Source organism: Schistocerca cancellata, chromosome 1 (assembly GCF_023864275.1).
Source record: "Schistocerca cancellata isolate TAMUIC-IGC-003103 chromosome 1, iqSchCanc2.1, whole genome shotgun sequence".
NCBI classification, from domain to species: Eukaryota; Metazoa; Arthropoda; class Insecta; order Orthoptera; family Acrididae; genus Schistocerca; species Schistocerca cancellata.
Genome location: NC_064626.1, coordinates 108,278,058 through 108,295,115, shown reverse-complemented (window position 1 = coordinate 108,295,115; position 17,058 = coordinate 108,278,058). Strand labels below are relative to the sequence as shown.

The 17,058-nt window shown below is 45.7% G+C and overlaps 1 non-coding gene across 1 annotated transcript; it reads right to left on the bottom strand.

The window, feature by feature from the left end:
- Positions 1–1,454: 1,454 nt before the first annotated feature.
- Trnat-ugu (transfer RNA threonine (anticodon UGU)) lies at positions 1,455–1,526 on the bottom strand. Its single transcript has one exon. It is a non-coding gene; the product is annotated as a tRNA-Thr (tRNA).
- Between the last annotated feature and the right edge of the window lie 15,532 nt (positions 1,527–17,058).

Here is a 17,058-nt window from a genome sequence, read left to right as displayed (position 1 = left end):
GACCCTGACAAAGAATACATGCAATAGTGACCCAAGCGATATATTTCACAGGAAGAGACGGTCACAGACTAAACGAATCTTTGTACAGAATATATCGGAACGACTTGATATCTCTGTGCAAGATCTTCTGATAACTATAATAGTTATTTCAGGCGCTACTCTTTACTAATAGTTGAAAATAAATTCCAATCTTTGCTCTGATCGTTACACGTCAGCAGACGTAAAGATCTCCAGCCTTCAGTTCTAAAAATACTTACCAAATTAATAAAAAGATGCCATGCTCTCCAAAGAATCTAATTATTTATTGAATATATATGTCCACATATACAGGGTGTTACAAAAAGGTACGGCCAAACTTTCAGGAAACACTCCTTACACACAAATAAAGAAAAGATGTTATGTGGACATGTGTCCGGAAACGCTTAATTTCCATGTTAGAGCTCATTTTAATTTAGTCAGTGTGTACTGTACGTCCCCGATTCACCGCCAGTTGGCCAAATTGAAGGAAGGTAATGTTGACTTCGGTGCTTGTGTTGATATGCGACTCATTGCTCTACAGTACTAGCATCAAGCACATCAGTACTAGCACGAACAGGTTAGTGTTCATCACGAACGCAGTTTTGCAGTCAGTGCAATGTTTACAAATGCGGAGTTGGCAGATGCCCATTTGATGTATGGATTAGCACGTAGCAATAGCCGTGGCGCGGTACGTTTGTATCGAGACAGATTTCCAGACCGAAGGTGTCCCGACAGGAAGACAACCGAAGCAATTGATCGGCGTCTTAGGGAGCACGGAACATTCCAGCCTATGACTCGCGACTGGGAAAGACCTAGAACGACGAGGACACCTGCAATGGACGAGGCAATTCTTCGTGCAGTTGACGATAACCCTAATGTCAGCGTCAGAGAAGTTGCTGCTGCACAAGGTAACGCTGACCACGTCACTATATGGAGAGTGCTACGGGAGAACCAGTTGTTTCCGTACCATGTACAGCCTGTGCAGGTACTATTAGCAGCTGATTGGCCTCCATGGGTACACTTCTGCGAATGGTATATCCAACAACGTGTCAATCCTCATTTCAGTGCAAGTGTTCTCTTTACGGATGAGGCTTCATTCCAACGTGATCAAATTGTAAATTTTCACAATCAACATGTGTGGGCTGACGAGAATCCGCACGCAATTGTGCAATCACGTCATCAACACAGATTTTCTGTGAACGTTTGGACAGGCATTGTTGGTGATGTCTTGGTTCAAAATGGCTCTGAGCACTATCCGACTTAACTTCTGAGGTCATCAGTCGCCTAGAACTTAGAACTAATTAAACCTAAGTAACCTAAGGACATCACACACATCCATGCCCGAGGCAGGATTCGAACCTGCGACCGTAGCGGTCGCTCGGCTCCAGACTGTAGCGCCTAGAACCGCACGGCCACTCCGGCCGGCAAAATTGTGCTGCACCCTGTGAGAATCGAACTCACGACCCCTGGTTTACAAGACCAGTGCTCTGCCCCTGAGCTAAGGAGGCTGATGTCTTTATTGGGCCCCATGTTCTTCCACCTACGCTCAATGGAGCACGTTATCATGATTTCATACGGGATACTCTACCTGTGCTGCTAGAACATGTGCCTTTACAAGTACGACATAACATGTGGTTCACGCACGATGGAGCTCCTGCACATTTCAGTCGAAGTGTTCGTACGCTTCTCAACAACAGATTCGGTGACCGATGGATTGGTAGAGGCGGACCAATTCCATGGCCTCCACGCTCTCCTGACCTCAACCCTCTTGACTTTCATTTATGGGGGCATTTAAAAGCTCTTGTCTACGCAACCCCGGTACCAAATGTAGAGACTCTTCGTGCTCGTATTGTGGACGGCTGTGATACAATACGCCATTCTCCAGGGCTGCATCAGCGCATCAGGGATTCCATGCGACGGAGGGTGGATGCATGTATCCTCGCTAACGGAGGACATTTTGAACATTTCCTGTAACAAAGTGTTTGGAGTCACGCTGGTACGTTCTGTTGCTGTGTGTTTCCATTCCATGATTAATGTGATTTGAAGAGAAGTAATAAAATGAGCTCTAACATGGAAAGTAAGCGTTTCCGGACACATGTCCACATAACATATTTTCTTTCTTTGTGTGTGAGGAATGTTTCCTGATAGTTTGGCCGTACCTTTTTGTAACACCCTGTATTTGGACACATTGATTTGATTTTATTTATCCAATATTTTAAGATTATATTTTTGCGTCGTAAAAGTAACTCCGCACTTTTACAGTGGTTGGGACCACCTCAGGAGGTGTTGGATCAGACATTTCGGGGGAAGCGTACTGTCGTATACGCTCCTCACGGTTGGACACATCCTGACTCTGACTCCTTTATGGATCTTAATCGTGGTGTATTGGCAGCTCAGCCGAACATGGTGAGGTAACACTCTCAAGTGCTCTGCCTGGAAAATGGTTGTAAACTCACGCGATGTTACGGTGTTGAAGCACATTTCACTAAATTCAGTCGTTTGATATATATGCGTCACCTTTCCAGTGCAGCATTGATTGACGTGAGGGGTTGCTGTTGATTACTGCTAATTGTAACAGAGACAGGTAGATCGCTGAGCATAGATGCAGTTTGCGCTTCAGTGCTGCCCACCAACAGCTGGTGGACAACTTTGCCATACAGCACTACATCCTCGATTTGGGTATCGAAAACACCATTCAAAACGTAGGTAACAGAGCACTGATATTAGCATGGATGCAAAAAAAACTAGCAATGGATAAAAATTCCCAATGGACGGTCAAAGCAAGGGAAAATGTCGCCTCGACGTATGAGGCGCGGGAAAGGTGTGTACACGCTGATGACAGTGTGTGAGAACGACATAAGGCGTTCCGTACCCTTTACAAAGACAAGCCATTGGCAGACGATACAGGAACCCACTGTCCGATCGCATTCTTTCTGCAGGCGACCAGTAACTTAATAAAGGCTAGGAACTACCGCATCGATCCTGAATTAATGCAGAATGGTTAGCGGAACATGTACATACATATTCCACAAGCCACTGTACATTCCATGGCAGAGGATACATCGAACATCAGTGTTTTTCAGGACATTAAGATGCCGTCATGCGAGAGGTAGAGGCCTAGAACCGAGCTCCCGCCAAGTTCCTTGGGCTGTAGGCGTCGGATGACGGGTTACGGACCAAGATGTCTTTCCAACGCTTTCGGAGTCTCGTGAATATCTCATCAGGTGTCGTCACTGTCATCAGCGTAGGAGATGGCATCAGACGTTACGAGATAGGTTTCTCTAGTTCAGCTGCTCATGGTTGTATAAGTGAACTACTGTAACAAATACCTGAAATAAGGACAGCAGACAAAAAATTAGTCATCCTCTGGATGCGTTACGATAATTCCGTGTGACACCACCTCTAGGTCTGATAACCTCCTCAATTCGGCGTGCAAGAGAGGCCGCAACTTTCTTATGGTATGTGAAGAAGGAGTCATCGTGAATATCAGGTGTCGTCATTGTCATCGGCGTAGGAGATGGCATCAGACGTTAGGAGATAGGTTTCTCTAGTTCAGCTGCTCATGGTTGTATAAGTGAACTTCTGTGGCAAATACCTGAAATAAGGACAGCAGACAAAAAATTAGTCGTCCTCTGGATGCGTTACGCTAATTCCGTGTGACACCACCTCTAGGTCTGATAACCCCCTCAATTCGGCGTGCAAGAGAGGCCGCAACTTTCTTCTGGTATGTGAGGAAGAAGCCATTTGTTGATGGTTAGATCCCATAGAGCTGACAGAGCGGGGGATATTGACTGCTACATTTCAACCGCCGATCCAAATTGTCAGATAAATTTTCTGTAGGATTAAGAGCGGTGATTAAGAGGACAACCCGAGTTGCCATAGGATTCTTGAGCGTTTGTCAAACCAGGAACATATACGTGGAGCCCTGTGAACACGGCAGTTGTCCTATTGTAAAATACAAAATCCAGTCAATAATTGTACAGAAACTTTGTATAAAAAATACAAAACATCGACAAAGTTTTTGCTTTTTTATTGTTATTTCGTGGTCTCTGTGACGGCTCTCCTTATCCTGACATTCCTTGACTAGTTGTTAGTAGTTAGACATCGTTAATGTTGTATTCTTTTTGATCTCAGGGCATGGTAATAGTTAATTTCCTTAGCGAGAAGACGCCACAAACTACTGTTTCTAAAATCTGTCGTGAAACTGGGTTCGTAGTAGCACCAGATGTATCGTAATATTTTTCTCTCTTTAACTTTGATGGATTAATCAGTGAATAAAGACAATAATCTACGATAATCTTTAAGCGAGTCCTGTCCACATTAATTTTCCGCTCTTGAAAGTAGTTAAATTCACGTGAAAAATTATTTTTGCGAGATGTTACAAAGCCACGCAAAAAAAACTTGTTATAATGTTCATTACTGATGGAAATCAAAGATACTATGCCTATGTTAATTTTTCGTTCGATTTTATTAAAAGATTGACGATTGCTGCGTTTGATTGCGTAACTTAGCGATCGAAGATAATTAAATTTCTCACAGTTTAAGCTTTGAATTAATTTCTATCCACTGAAACTCCCTATCTTACTTCCCTGAAACCACCTAAAAATTAATTATCATTTCTTTTTAATAATAAAACTTTTCCCTCTCAGAAAGTTAAAATTGAAGATATTTCTGGAATTAAAGCTTTGAATGCTTCCACACTACATGCTTTCACAATAAGCACTCACACGGGCTAACACAAGGCAGAAAACTTGAGAGAAGATAAGCTGAGATAAATTGACAAAAAGACAAAATGAGATCGATGCACTGTTGTCTAGACTATTTATAGACTTATACAAAACGGAAGTTGACATACCTTACGCCCAGAAATTCTTAGTAACTATTTATTCTTTTGAAATGGTTATTCTGAAATAATTCACAAATATACAAAAATAGTAGCGAAATTATTTAAAGTTATGGCTTATGGCCATATAAGAGTGGCTTTATGTCCTAGAACTATCATCGAGGCTGGAACGCATGCCTCGCGCACGGAATGCTGGGAATCCGTGAAACAAAATGACCATACACTTACAGGTTTGGACGGACGTGGAGCAGCGGAGTGTCATTAGATTTTTGTTCGCTGATGGGTTGAAATGAATCGAAATTCACCGTCGGATTATGGTGAAAGTGGTCTGAGTCGAACACACCTGGGCGGATAAGTGAAGATTCGTAACGCCCGCGTGCTCCCTCAGTGCAATCACGGAAAACAACGTTGCGCGAGTTGATGAGTTGATAGAGGGAAAATAGGGTCTTACGTTGATTGTTATTGCAGTAACATGGAAATTAGTGTCTGATCAGCCCACCACATTGTTCATGAAGTAGTGATGTCCAAGAAAGTGTGTATGGGGTGAGATCCAAACCATTTGAACCCAGGTACGAAAGGAAGACGCACGGATGTGCTTGCCCCACTCCACGTATTTCCAGGATCTGGCACCATCACATTCTCACATTCTTCACCCACTGAAAGACATTCTTGGTGGCTCAAGATTCGCTGATTGTGAGGAAGACCAGGCAACAGTGCATCACTGGCTACGCAAACGCCCTCGGGATTCTTGGCACATGGAATTGAGGAAGTAATCTACGCTGGCGTAAGTGCAGAGAACTACTTTGTATTACGTTTGGTCTATGGCTTTGTGTATGTTCTCCAACTATCAGACACTGAACTTTTTTTTTTTTTTTTTTTTTTGGGTAATCAGTCTTCTGACTGTGAAACTTCCTGGCAGATTAAAACTGTGTGCCCGACCGAGACTCGAACTCGGGACCTTTGCCTTTCGCGGGCAAGTGCTCTACCATCTGAGCTACCGAAGCACGACTCACGCCCGGTACTCACAGCTTTACTTCTGCCAGTACCTCGTCTCCTACCTTCCAAACTTTAATCTGCCAGGAAGTTTCATATCAGCGCACACTCCGCTGCAGAGTGAAAATCTCATTCTGGAAACATCCCCTAGGCTGTGGCTAAGCCATGTCTCCGCTATATCCTTTCTTTCAGGAGTGTTAGTTCTGCAAGGTTCGCATGAGAGCTTCTGTAAAGTTTGGAAGGTAGGATACGAGGTACTGGCAGAAGTAAAGCTGTGAGTACCGGGCGTGAGTCGTGCTTCGGTAGCTCAGATGGTAGAGCACTTGCCCGCGAAAGGTAAAGGTCCCGAGTTCGAGTCTCGGTCGGGCACACAGTTTTAATCTGCCAGGAAGTTTCATATCAGCGCACACTCCGCTGCAGAGTGAAAATCTCATTCTGGAAACATCCCCTAGGCTGTGGCTAAGCCATGTCTCCGCTATATACTTTCTTTCAGGAGTGCTAGTTCTGCAAGGTTCGCAGGAGAGCTTCTGTAAAGTTTGGAAGGTAGGAGACGAGGTACTGGCAGAAGTAAAGCTGTGAGTACCGGGCGTGAGTCGTGCTTCGGTAGCTCAGATGGTAGAGCACTTGCCCGCGAAAGGCAAAGGTCCCGAGTTCGAGTCTCGGTCGGGCACACAGTTTTAATCTGCCAGGAAGTTTCATATCAGCGCACACTCCACTGCAGAATGAAAATCTCATTCTGAGTCTTCTGACTGTTTAGATGCAGCCCGCCAAGAATTCCTCTCCTGTGACAACCTCTCCATCTCAGTCTAGCACTTGTAACCTAAGTCCTCAGTTATTTGCTGGACGTATTTCAATCCCTGCCTTCCTCTACAGTTCTTTGTTCTCTACACCTCTCTCAGTACCATGGAAGTCATTCTCAACAGATGTCCTATCATCCTGTCCCTTCACTATATGAGTGTTTTCCACACATTCCTTTCCTCTCCGGTACTGTGCAGTACCCCCTCATTCCTCACCTTATCAGTCCACCTGATTTTCAACACTCTTCTGCAACATTACATCTCTAATGCTTCGATTCTCTTCTGTTCCGGTTTTCCCACAGTCCATGTTTCACTACCATACAATGCTGTTCTCCAAACGTACTTCCTCAGAAATTTCTTCCTCAAATTAACGCCTATGTTTGATACAAGCATACTTTTCTTGACCAGCAATTCCCTTTTTGCCAGTGCTAGCCTGCTTTTGACGTCCTCCTTGCTCAGTCTGTCATTGGTTTTTTGCTGCCTATGTAGCAGAATTCCCTAACTTCATCTACTTTCTGACCATCAGACCTGATGTTAAGTTTCTCGTTCTTATTTCAGCTACTTCTCATTACTTTTCTCTTTCTTCGATTTACTCTCAATCCATATTCTGTACTCAGTAAACTGTTCATCCCATTCAGTAGATCACGTAAATCTTCTTCACTTCTACTCACGATAGAAATGACATCAGCGAATAGTATCACTGATACCCTTTCACCTTGAATTCTAATTCCAATTCTGAACCTTTCTTTTATTTCCATCATTGCTTCTTCGGTGTACAGATTGAACAGTAGGGGCGAAAGACTACATTCCTGTCTTACACCCTTTCTAATCCGAGCACTTCGTTCTTGATCATCCACTTCTATTATTCCCTGTTGGCTCTTATACATACTGTACACTACCTGTCTCTCCCTATAACTTACCCCTATTTTTCTCGGAATTTCAAACATGTTGCACCATTTTACACTTTCGAACGCTTTTTCCAAGTCGACAAATCCTGCAAACGTGTCTTGATTTTTTTTAGTCTTGCTTCCATTATCAACCGCAACGTCAGAATTGCCCCTCTAGTGCCCTTACCATTTCTAAAGCCAAAAGTATCGTCATGTAACACTCTTTATATAAGGGGCGTTCAAAAAGAAACTTGCTGGAGGCATAATTACAGAAACCAGTACATGTATGTTAGAAGTATTGACTCTGGCTGTTGAGACACTTGTCCCACTGTGACACAAGGCGGTGAATGGCTGTCTCATAAAATTACCGAGGCTGCGATGTAAACCAGTTCCGCACGTACAGCTGGACGTCACGGCCGAGGTGTATCGTTTGCCCCTCAGCGCCTTTTTAACGGGACCAAAACTAGCATAATCACTGGGAGAGAGGTCCGGACTGTATGGAGGGTGGCCGAGAACCTCCCACTTGAATTTCTGCAGGAGTTCCGCGACTGTGTTGGCCGTATGAAGCTTTCCATTGTCGTGGAGCAGAATGATCCCACGGGTGAGACTGCCTGGTCGTTTTGTTTTGATCACTTGGCGAAGGGTGGTCAAGGTTAGCCAGTAACACTGGGCATTCACTGTTGTCCCATGCTGCAGGAAATGAGTCATAAGGGGGCCATCTCCGTCAAAGAAGAACGTCAGCATAATCTTTCCTGCACCCGTGTGGCCTTGTCTTTTTCTGGTGGTGGTGGCCCTAGACGCTTCTACTGGAGATTTTATCTTTTTGATTCTGGTTGTCATCTCCAGCCACCACTCGTGCCAGGAACGCATTCCTTTCCAGAGCATAGCGCTGCAGATGAGCAACACAATGGGCCATTCGACATGTCTCCTGCTGTGGTTGAAGACTGTGGGGCACCTGAGCCGTGATAAAATTGCTGCTTTGAAGAGCGCGCCGCAGCGCGTAGTGTAAAGCAGTTGCCCTCCGTTTCTGGTGGTGGCGCCGCTGTGGCAGTCGCAGCTTTGGTGTCTCCCTCTGGTGGGAGAGGGGAAAGGTAGCCTGTTCACGTGCATTTAAGGGGCGCTATGAGCTCGGCAGGGGTCAACTCTGATCCTCCCTCCCCCTCCTTTCCTCTGTCCTTTCCCTGGGCTCCCTCTTCCCCCCCCCTTCCGTCCTGTTTCCTCCCCACTACACCTCTCCCTACCTCCCTTCTCCCCCCCCCAGTCCTTTTGTATTCCCCTCCTCTGCCTACCCCCCTCCCTGTCACGTCTGCCCCCCACCCCTCTTATGGGTCCTCATCCTCCATCAGCTCCTTTCCCGGTCCCCCCCCTTCGCTTTTACTCTCCTTTCCCCCCTTTTTGTTTTCCCATCTTCTGTCCAGTTTCCCCCCACCTGCTCTCGACTGTGGTGTCACCTTTGCCGACTTTTTCGTGCAGTGTTCTAGTGACTATTCAGTGTTGTTTGTCTTTCACGTGTTGCGAACAGAAACCATGCTGTCGCTGGGTGTGAATTTTATATCCTTTGCGAACAGAATCCAGACTGTCGCCGTGTTTTTTAATTGTCTATTGTTTTCCCTGTCTGCTCCGTATGTATTTTTACTCGCTTCATCATCCCCCTGTTGTTTGTTTTAATTTCCCCATTTTCTTTTCACCTTGTTACTCACTAAGTCCCCGATTTTATCGCCTGTTTTTTATTATTATTTATTCTCCTGCTCTTTGTCAGAAAATCTGTAGGCTGCAGAGCGGCGTCCTAAGCTGCTGCCAATCCGCCCCCTTCGGGGGGAATTGAAATTCAATAAAGGAAAAAAAAAAGACAAAAAACTCGGCAGGGGGTCAGTCTGTCAGTCGGGGCTAGTCTGGTCAGTTGGTCAGCCGGATCAGTGTGGGGCAGTCAGTGTCTGTCTGTTGTCCGGAGTGCTAGTATCTGTTAGGCCGCCAGTCTGCTTGAGTTGTTCAGGGCCATGGTCATTGGCGGTTGGGTCGATTGGTTGGTGGGTCGCGCACTGGGACACGGGATGACTTGTCCGTCTTGAGCGTCAGAGCACGTTAGGTCGCCACGTGAGTCCAGTGGCCCGCGCCGTATAGCAATGGGTCGTGGCATCGCGGCCAACACGACAGCAACAGGAGTCAACCCACGGCATCGGTCTGGCCAGCACGAGCTGCAACGCCGTGAGACATGACATCGGTGCGCCTTTCTGCGTCCATTGAAGCGGCTGGCAGCGGACGGTTCGGGAGGGCGTTTTGGGTTTGCTGTGCCAGGTCTTCGCCAGACATCGCAGTTTGTTAGGTGATTCGCGATATGTTGTTTCATTTATTTGTTAAATTCTACTTGTTTTCTTGGCCAGTCTCTCGTCCGCAGCTTGCTCGTATGCCTCTCGTCCGCATTTGTTAGGCAGTTAGTATCTGTCTGTCTGTCGGTCTGCCGTACGTTAATAGCTGCCTGTGTCATGTTTGTCCGATTCGGTGTTAACGAATTTATTGCTTAAGGTGTAAAGGCCGAATTCCAGAAATATGTTTTTCTCTTGCCTATCATCTTGTGAGGTGGTATATGTGTAATGCAGAGCATGTTGGTACATTTTATGTAAAACTGCATTTCATGGATTTTATTTAAATGGTCATTTTAGTATATAAAGTTACCACCCTTCCACCGTAAGAGTTCTTTTAAAAACAAGTTGCACTTTCGGTGGCAAATAATTTTTAATGTGAGTGTTTGTATCATTTCCATCCCTCTTACGGGATGCATAGTTTATGTGTTTGTGTGAGTTGTTAAAATTTTTACTTTAAAGTAATCTGGTGTGTTGCAGATTTGCAACAGTGTAGTCTTTCAAAGGTTGTTGTGAGTGGTCGTGACTACGGCCGTGTTAAAAGGGAGCGGCAAGGTTCTCAGCACGAAAGTTCATACTATATAGTATATATATATAAAAAAATTGTTATTTCTGCCTTTGAATAAACTGTAACTTGATATTTACAGGGTACTTTCTGATTATAATTTTATACCTGTTTCAAAAAAAAAGGGCTTTAGGAATAAAAATTTCCATTTATTAAAAGAAAATTAATTTGATTCATGAGTTACCCTTTGGCAACTACTTCCACGCTCACATAGTGTGAATAAATGTGATAATGTTCTTGACGAATCACTAGTAAATAAAGTGTGGTGTTACCGCCAGACACCACACTTGCTAGGTGATAGCCTTTAAATCGGCCGCGGTCCGCTAGTATACGATGGACCCACGTGTCGCCACTGTCAGTGATTGCAGACCGAGCGCCGCCACACGGCAGGTCTAGAGGCACTTCCTAGCACTCGCCCCAGTTGTACAGCCGACTTTGCTAGAGATGGTTCACTGACTAATTACGCTCTCATTTGCCGAGACGGTAGTTAGCATAGCCTTCAGCTACGTCATTTGCTACGACCTAGCAAGGCGCCATTATCATTTGCTATTTATCTTGTGATGCATGTACCGTCAGACTGATGTTTACAAATTATGAATTAAAGTTAAGTATTCCAGCAGCTATGTACTTATATTTACTAGACTCAATTCCCTTAACTGTTCCAGACTTCACGCCAGCCTGCGTGAGCTTAACGCGTGCCTTTCGGCTACCAATCACAGTGGCTTGGCTGTCTTGCCAAGTCACAACATAAAGTAAATTCTTTAAGGAAAGAGTTTGAAAGTAGATTCACGGTTCAGCACCCACTGAACACACGCTTTGCGCATGTGCAGTTGCTCTTTCATAATGATATAAACACTCCCGACGCTCAGTCCGATCACGGCGGCTATGGCTTTCACTGTCACTCGGCGATCCTGTGTAATGAGTGCATCGACCAGCTGGACGATGTCATCAGTACTGCAGTGAGGTGCTCCAGACTGTGTATCATTGGCTAACTACACCCGTCCTTCCCTGAAGCGCTTGTTCCACACGTTGACCCTTGCGAGAGACATTTAGTGTTCGCTGTACACTTGTGACATTCGTCGATGAATGTCCCTTCCTCCTACTACTTCTGCCGTCAGAACACCAAAAACACCTCTTTACTCTTTTTTTGACACCTCCATGTCACTGTTTGGAATGCGACAGGCAGCGTTGGACGATTGATGCAGGTTGCTGCTAGCTCTGTATAGTCACGTGACGTGCAAGCGTGCCCTCTAGCGACGGGCTGTGAACTTCCACGTTATGGTCGGAACCACACCTGGTTGCACACACGCCACGATATTACCTTCCTGTCACTCGTTTGCGCATTCCAGACTCTGGCTCATTTCTTTTTTAACGTCCCTTATATATGTCTCTGTTAATGACACTATAAATGCTTTTTTTTTTTCAAGTAACGTTTTATACAATTCTGAAGTAGTGTTTTTGAACTTTTCTTTCCCTTACTAGAGTGGGCTGATCGAGTAAGAACCCATCGTAGATTGAGGTGTAGTATTTACCTCACGACCAATGGAAACCTCGCGAAAACTTTGGAGTGGATAGGAATTAACTTTAATTTAATTCTGTGGTGATATGTTCCAGGAAAAAATGAAGGGGTAGAGTGTATGTCAAGGCGTATTTGTTTGTCTGTACATGTACGAGGGCAGTTCAATAAGTAATGCAATACATTTTTTTTCTGAAACAGGGGTTGTTTTATTCAGCATTGAAATACACCAGGTTATTCCCCAATCTTTTAGCTACACAACACTATTTTTCAACGTAATCTCCATTCAATGCTACGGGCTTACGCCACCTTGAAATGAGGGCCTGTATGCCTGCACGGTACCATTCCACTGGTCGATGTCGGAGCCAACGTCGTACTGCATCAATAACTTCTCCATCATCCGCGTAGTGCCTCCCACGGATTGCGTCCTTCATTGGGCCAAACATACGGAAATCCGACGGTGCGAGATCGGGGCTGTAGGGTGCATGAGGAAGAACAGTCCACTGAAGTTTTGTGAGTTCCTCTCGGGTGCGAAGACTTGTGTGAGCTCTTGCGTTGTCATGAAGAAGGAGAAGTTCGTTCAGATTTTTGTGCCTACGAACACGCTGAAGTCGTTTCTTCAATTTCTGAAGAGTAGCACAATACACTTCAGAGTTGAGCGTTTGACCGTGGGGAAGGACATCGAACAGAATAACCTCTTCAGCGTCCCAGAAGACTGTAACCGTGACTTTACTGGCTGAGGGTATGGCTTTAAACTTTTTCTTGGTAGGGGAGTGGGTGTGGCACCACTCCATTGATTGCCGTTTTGTTTCAGGTTCGAAGTGATGAACCCATGTTTCATCGCCTGTAACAATCTTTGACAAGAAATTGTGACCCTCAGCCACATGACGAGCAAGCAGTTCCGCACAGATGGTTCTCCTTTGCTCTTTATGGTGTTCGGTTAGACAACGAGGGACCCGGCGGGAACAAACCTTTGAATATCCCAACTGGTGAACAATTGTGACAGCACTACCAACAGAGATGTCAAGTTGAGCACTGAGTTGTTTGATGGTGATCCGTCGATCATCTCGAACGAGCGTGATCGCACGCTCCGCCATTGCAGGAGTCACAGCTGTGCACGGCCGGCCCGCACGCGGGAGATCAGACAGTCTTGCTTGACCTTGCGGCGATGATGACATACGCTTTGCCCAACGACTCACCATGCTTTCGTCCACTGCCAGATCACCGTAGACATTCTGCAAGCGCCTACGAATATCTGAGATGCCCTGGTTTTCCGCCAAAAGAAACTCGATCACTGCCCGTTTTTTGCATTGCACATCCGTTACAGACGCCATTTTAACAGCTCCGTACAGCGCTGCCACCTGTCGGAAGTCAATGAAACTATACGAGACGAAGCGGGAATGTTTGAAAATATTCCACAAGAAATGTCCGGTTTTTTCAACCAAAATTGGCCGAGAAAAAAAATGTGTTGCATTACTTATTGAGCTGCCCTCGTACAATACATCTATTGATTTCCGTCCCTTTCGAATAATTCCTCCGTTGTGCGCTTTCTTTTTGTTTTTCTGTCTTAGTGTGTAGTTATTCTGAAGAAGCTACTTTCAACTTGTGGATTCTCATCTATAAATCTTCCGAGATTCCAACTCTTTATACAATTTTGTCTCGCGACTGCAAAAACGCAAAATAAACTTAGAAATAAATCCTATCCATTTTTTGCGATTTAGCCAGTACGGTAGTTTTCGTAAGTAACGGCAAAAGCAGTGCCTGCACAAATGGCAGAGTTTAGTCTAAGTACGCGCGCCATTTAGCTACCCGCATTAAGCGGGTGATATCTCGCCCGGGAGCCCGCCGGGTGACAGGCGCTGCCCCCCGCGGTCCCCGGCGCACTTTGTCTCAGACCGGCGGCCTGCCGCCCGGCATTATTCACCGCGCGCCGTACATCCAGGAGGCATGCGGAAGCTAATGCCGCGCCGCCAGCAAAGTGCTCTTCATCTCGGCTCGGCGCGCTGCCTCCGCCGTCCTCTTTTTTGCTCGGAGTGCGCGCGCGCTCCGGCGCAGGTGGATTTTGTTTTTTGCGTTTCCCCGCCAGCAGGCAGCACCTCTCGCGTCGCGGCGACTTCAAAGCCGGCCGCGGAGCGCGCCGCGGGCCTGTCTTTCTCTCCGTCTGTCCTGTCAGCGCTCCACCTCTCTCAGCGTCTACACGGCGCGTTCTCCCCCTCACCGAGACACTAATTAGGATCTAACAGTAACGCTAATTAATTTGGACTTCCACTCTATAGGTGTGGTCACCCTGTGTTGATAGGAAGATCGGAGATAGTCCGGCGTCCGGCGCTTATTTGTGGTGTGTTCCAGTGTCACGAAAACATTTTCTTTACAAGTGGATGAAAATTTTCATTTGCTACATATTTTAGTCTCGCTTACAGATTGTGCATCGTCAGGAATCGTGTTATAGCTAGTATGATCGCTACGCATGCACAAACGGTATCCGCTATCTGAGTAATCCTTCGTGTTATACATGCTCTGTTAGTGCAAGGAAAAGAACACGTCGTAATGTCAAACTAACAACTGCATTCCGTTTCTCTGCTATCTACTGTAATTCCATCTGTAGCTCAGGTCTTCAAAGAAACTAGTGCGAGCCCACCGACATTTTACACTGTACCCACGTTGTCACCATTAGATTAATAGCTACACCCTGCGACTGTGCACCGGAATGTCTCGGAGGTAAACACAACGACTCCGAAATTAGCCGAAAAGCAGTGGGGAGCGTTTACAACTTAAGGTCGTTGATGACAGTAATCCCTCCCTCAGCTTTCTAACATACAAACTGTCATTAGCCATTAATATTCGACGTACAGATCGCAGTAGGACTGGTTTCCAATGGTCACTATTTTGTTGTGTATAGCTTCAATAATTATTAATAATACGTCAGCACAGCAAGGAATCTTTAATCTCAACCATACTGTCATCACACAGTTGATCTCCACATCTGAGCTCTAGCGAGCACAACAAAATCTTTCATTTGAAAAAACGAAACGTTTTCACAAAAAAAAAAAAAAAAAAAAAAATCGGCTTCCGATATCAACTCACAACCTCACTAATCAAAATGTGTAGGATACATCCCGTTGATCCAGAAACGTGAAATTTGGCCAGAAGCAGCGTTTTGTAATTATATCACAACAACAAAAAAATGTTTTCTCTGTTATTTGTTATTCCAGTGTCTGCCTGTCGGTTTGTTACGAACCTTTCTCTTCTGGCGCCGGTACATGTATCAAGCTGAAATTTATGTCGCGTAATAAGGTCAACGGTCCCTTGGCGTTGTAAAAAGTGTAGTACTTTTAGTCAATGTAATCAAAAGATACGAATATTTTGTCACATATTGTGATACTGGAAAACTCACACAAGAAAACCTGTAGGGTGCTTCCCGTTGACCTAAAATCATGAAATTTGACAATTCACAGTAGAAGAAAAGACCCCGAAAATTATTAATTTATAGTTACATCACCCAAAAGAAATTTTTTTTCGTTTCTTGTTATCCATTTGTCTCTCTGTCCGTCCGTTCGTTAAGACCCCTTTTTCTTAGGAACGGGTGGACGTATGAGTTTGTAATTTATGTTGCGTACTAACGCCTATAGTCCCTTGGCAGCGCAATAAATGTCAGCTTTTTAGTCAATGCAAGCAGACGATATGCTCATTTGTGACTTATATTTTGATACTCGAAGATTTCACTCACTTGAATCATGAAATTTGGCAAGAAGCAACGTTTCACAGTACAACTTGAAACGCGTACGTTCCATATGTATTCATTACCAGCGATGGCGAGGCATGACAGAATCTCTGACCAGAGAGTTATTTATCGTTGCTAGTCTGCGCTTGACCGCGCGAGAGTTCAGTTGGAGAGCAGTAGCGCGCGCGAGACAACAGTAGTAGCGTGTTGCGAGTCGGCAAGAGCAGTTGCGAGTCGCACTCTGTCGGCAGTAGTTGTTGCGAGTGGACGGTTGTACTGAGCGGGCGTCGACATGGGTCGGCGGCGTGCTCTCCCTCCATCTCTGGTCACGATTCAGGACGAGGTATATTGTTATCGAAGGTAATGAAGCAGCATTGCGCTCAGCTAATAACATATGTTAATTGTAATTAATTTGTTCAAGAATTGCCCCAATAATAATTTTCTATAAAGTAAATCTTTTAAAGAAAAGTAATCATTTCAATTTAAAGAATTTTTGCACCCTTTTGAAGAAAAAGATTCATTTCAATTCAAAGAATATTTCCTATGCATTTCCTCCAAGAATCAGAATTAAATATACGCCAGCATTGCACGAAGCTGTGCCAAAAATAAGAGCAGATCGAGTTTTACTCAAGTAAGTACACTCCTGGAAATGGAAAAAAGAACACATTGACACCGGTGTGTCAGACCCACCATACTTGCTCCGGACACTGCGAGAGGGCTGTACAAGCAATGATCACACGCACGGCACAGCGGACACACCAGGAACCGCGGTGTTGGCCGTCGAATGGCGCTAGCTGCGCAGCATTTGTGCACCGCCGCCGTCAGTGTCAGCCAGTTTGCCGTGGCATATGGAGCTCCATCGCAGTCTTTAACACTGGTAGCATGCCGCGACAGCGTGAATGTGAACCGTATGTGCAGTTGACGGACTTTGAGCGAGGGCGTAAAGTGGGCATGCGGGAGGCCGGGTGGACGTACCGCCGAATTGCTCAACACGTGGGGCATGAGGTCTCAACAGTACATCGATGTTGTCGCCAGTGGTCGGCAGAAGGTGCACGTGCCCGTCGACCTGGGACCGGACTGCAGCGACGCACGGATGCACGCCAAGACCGTAGGATCCTACGCAGTGCCGTAGGGGACCGCACCGCCACTTCCCAGCAAATTAGGGACACTGTTGCTCCTGGGGTATCGGCGAGGACCATTCGCAACCGTCTCCATGAAGCTGGGCTACGGTCCCGCACACCGTTAGGCCATCTTCCGCTCACGCCCCAACATCGTGCAGCCCGTCTCCACTGGTGTCGCGACAGGTGTGAATGGAGGGCCGAATGGAGACGTGTCATCTTCAGCGATGAGAGTCGCTT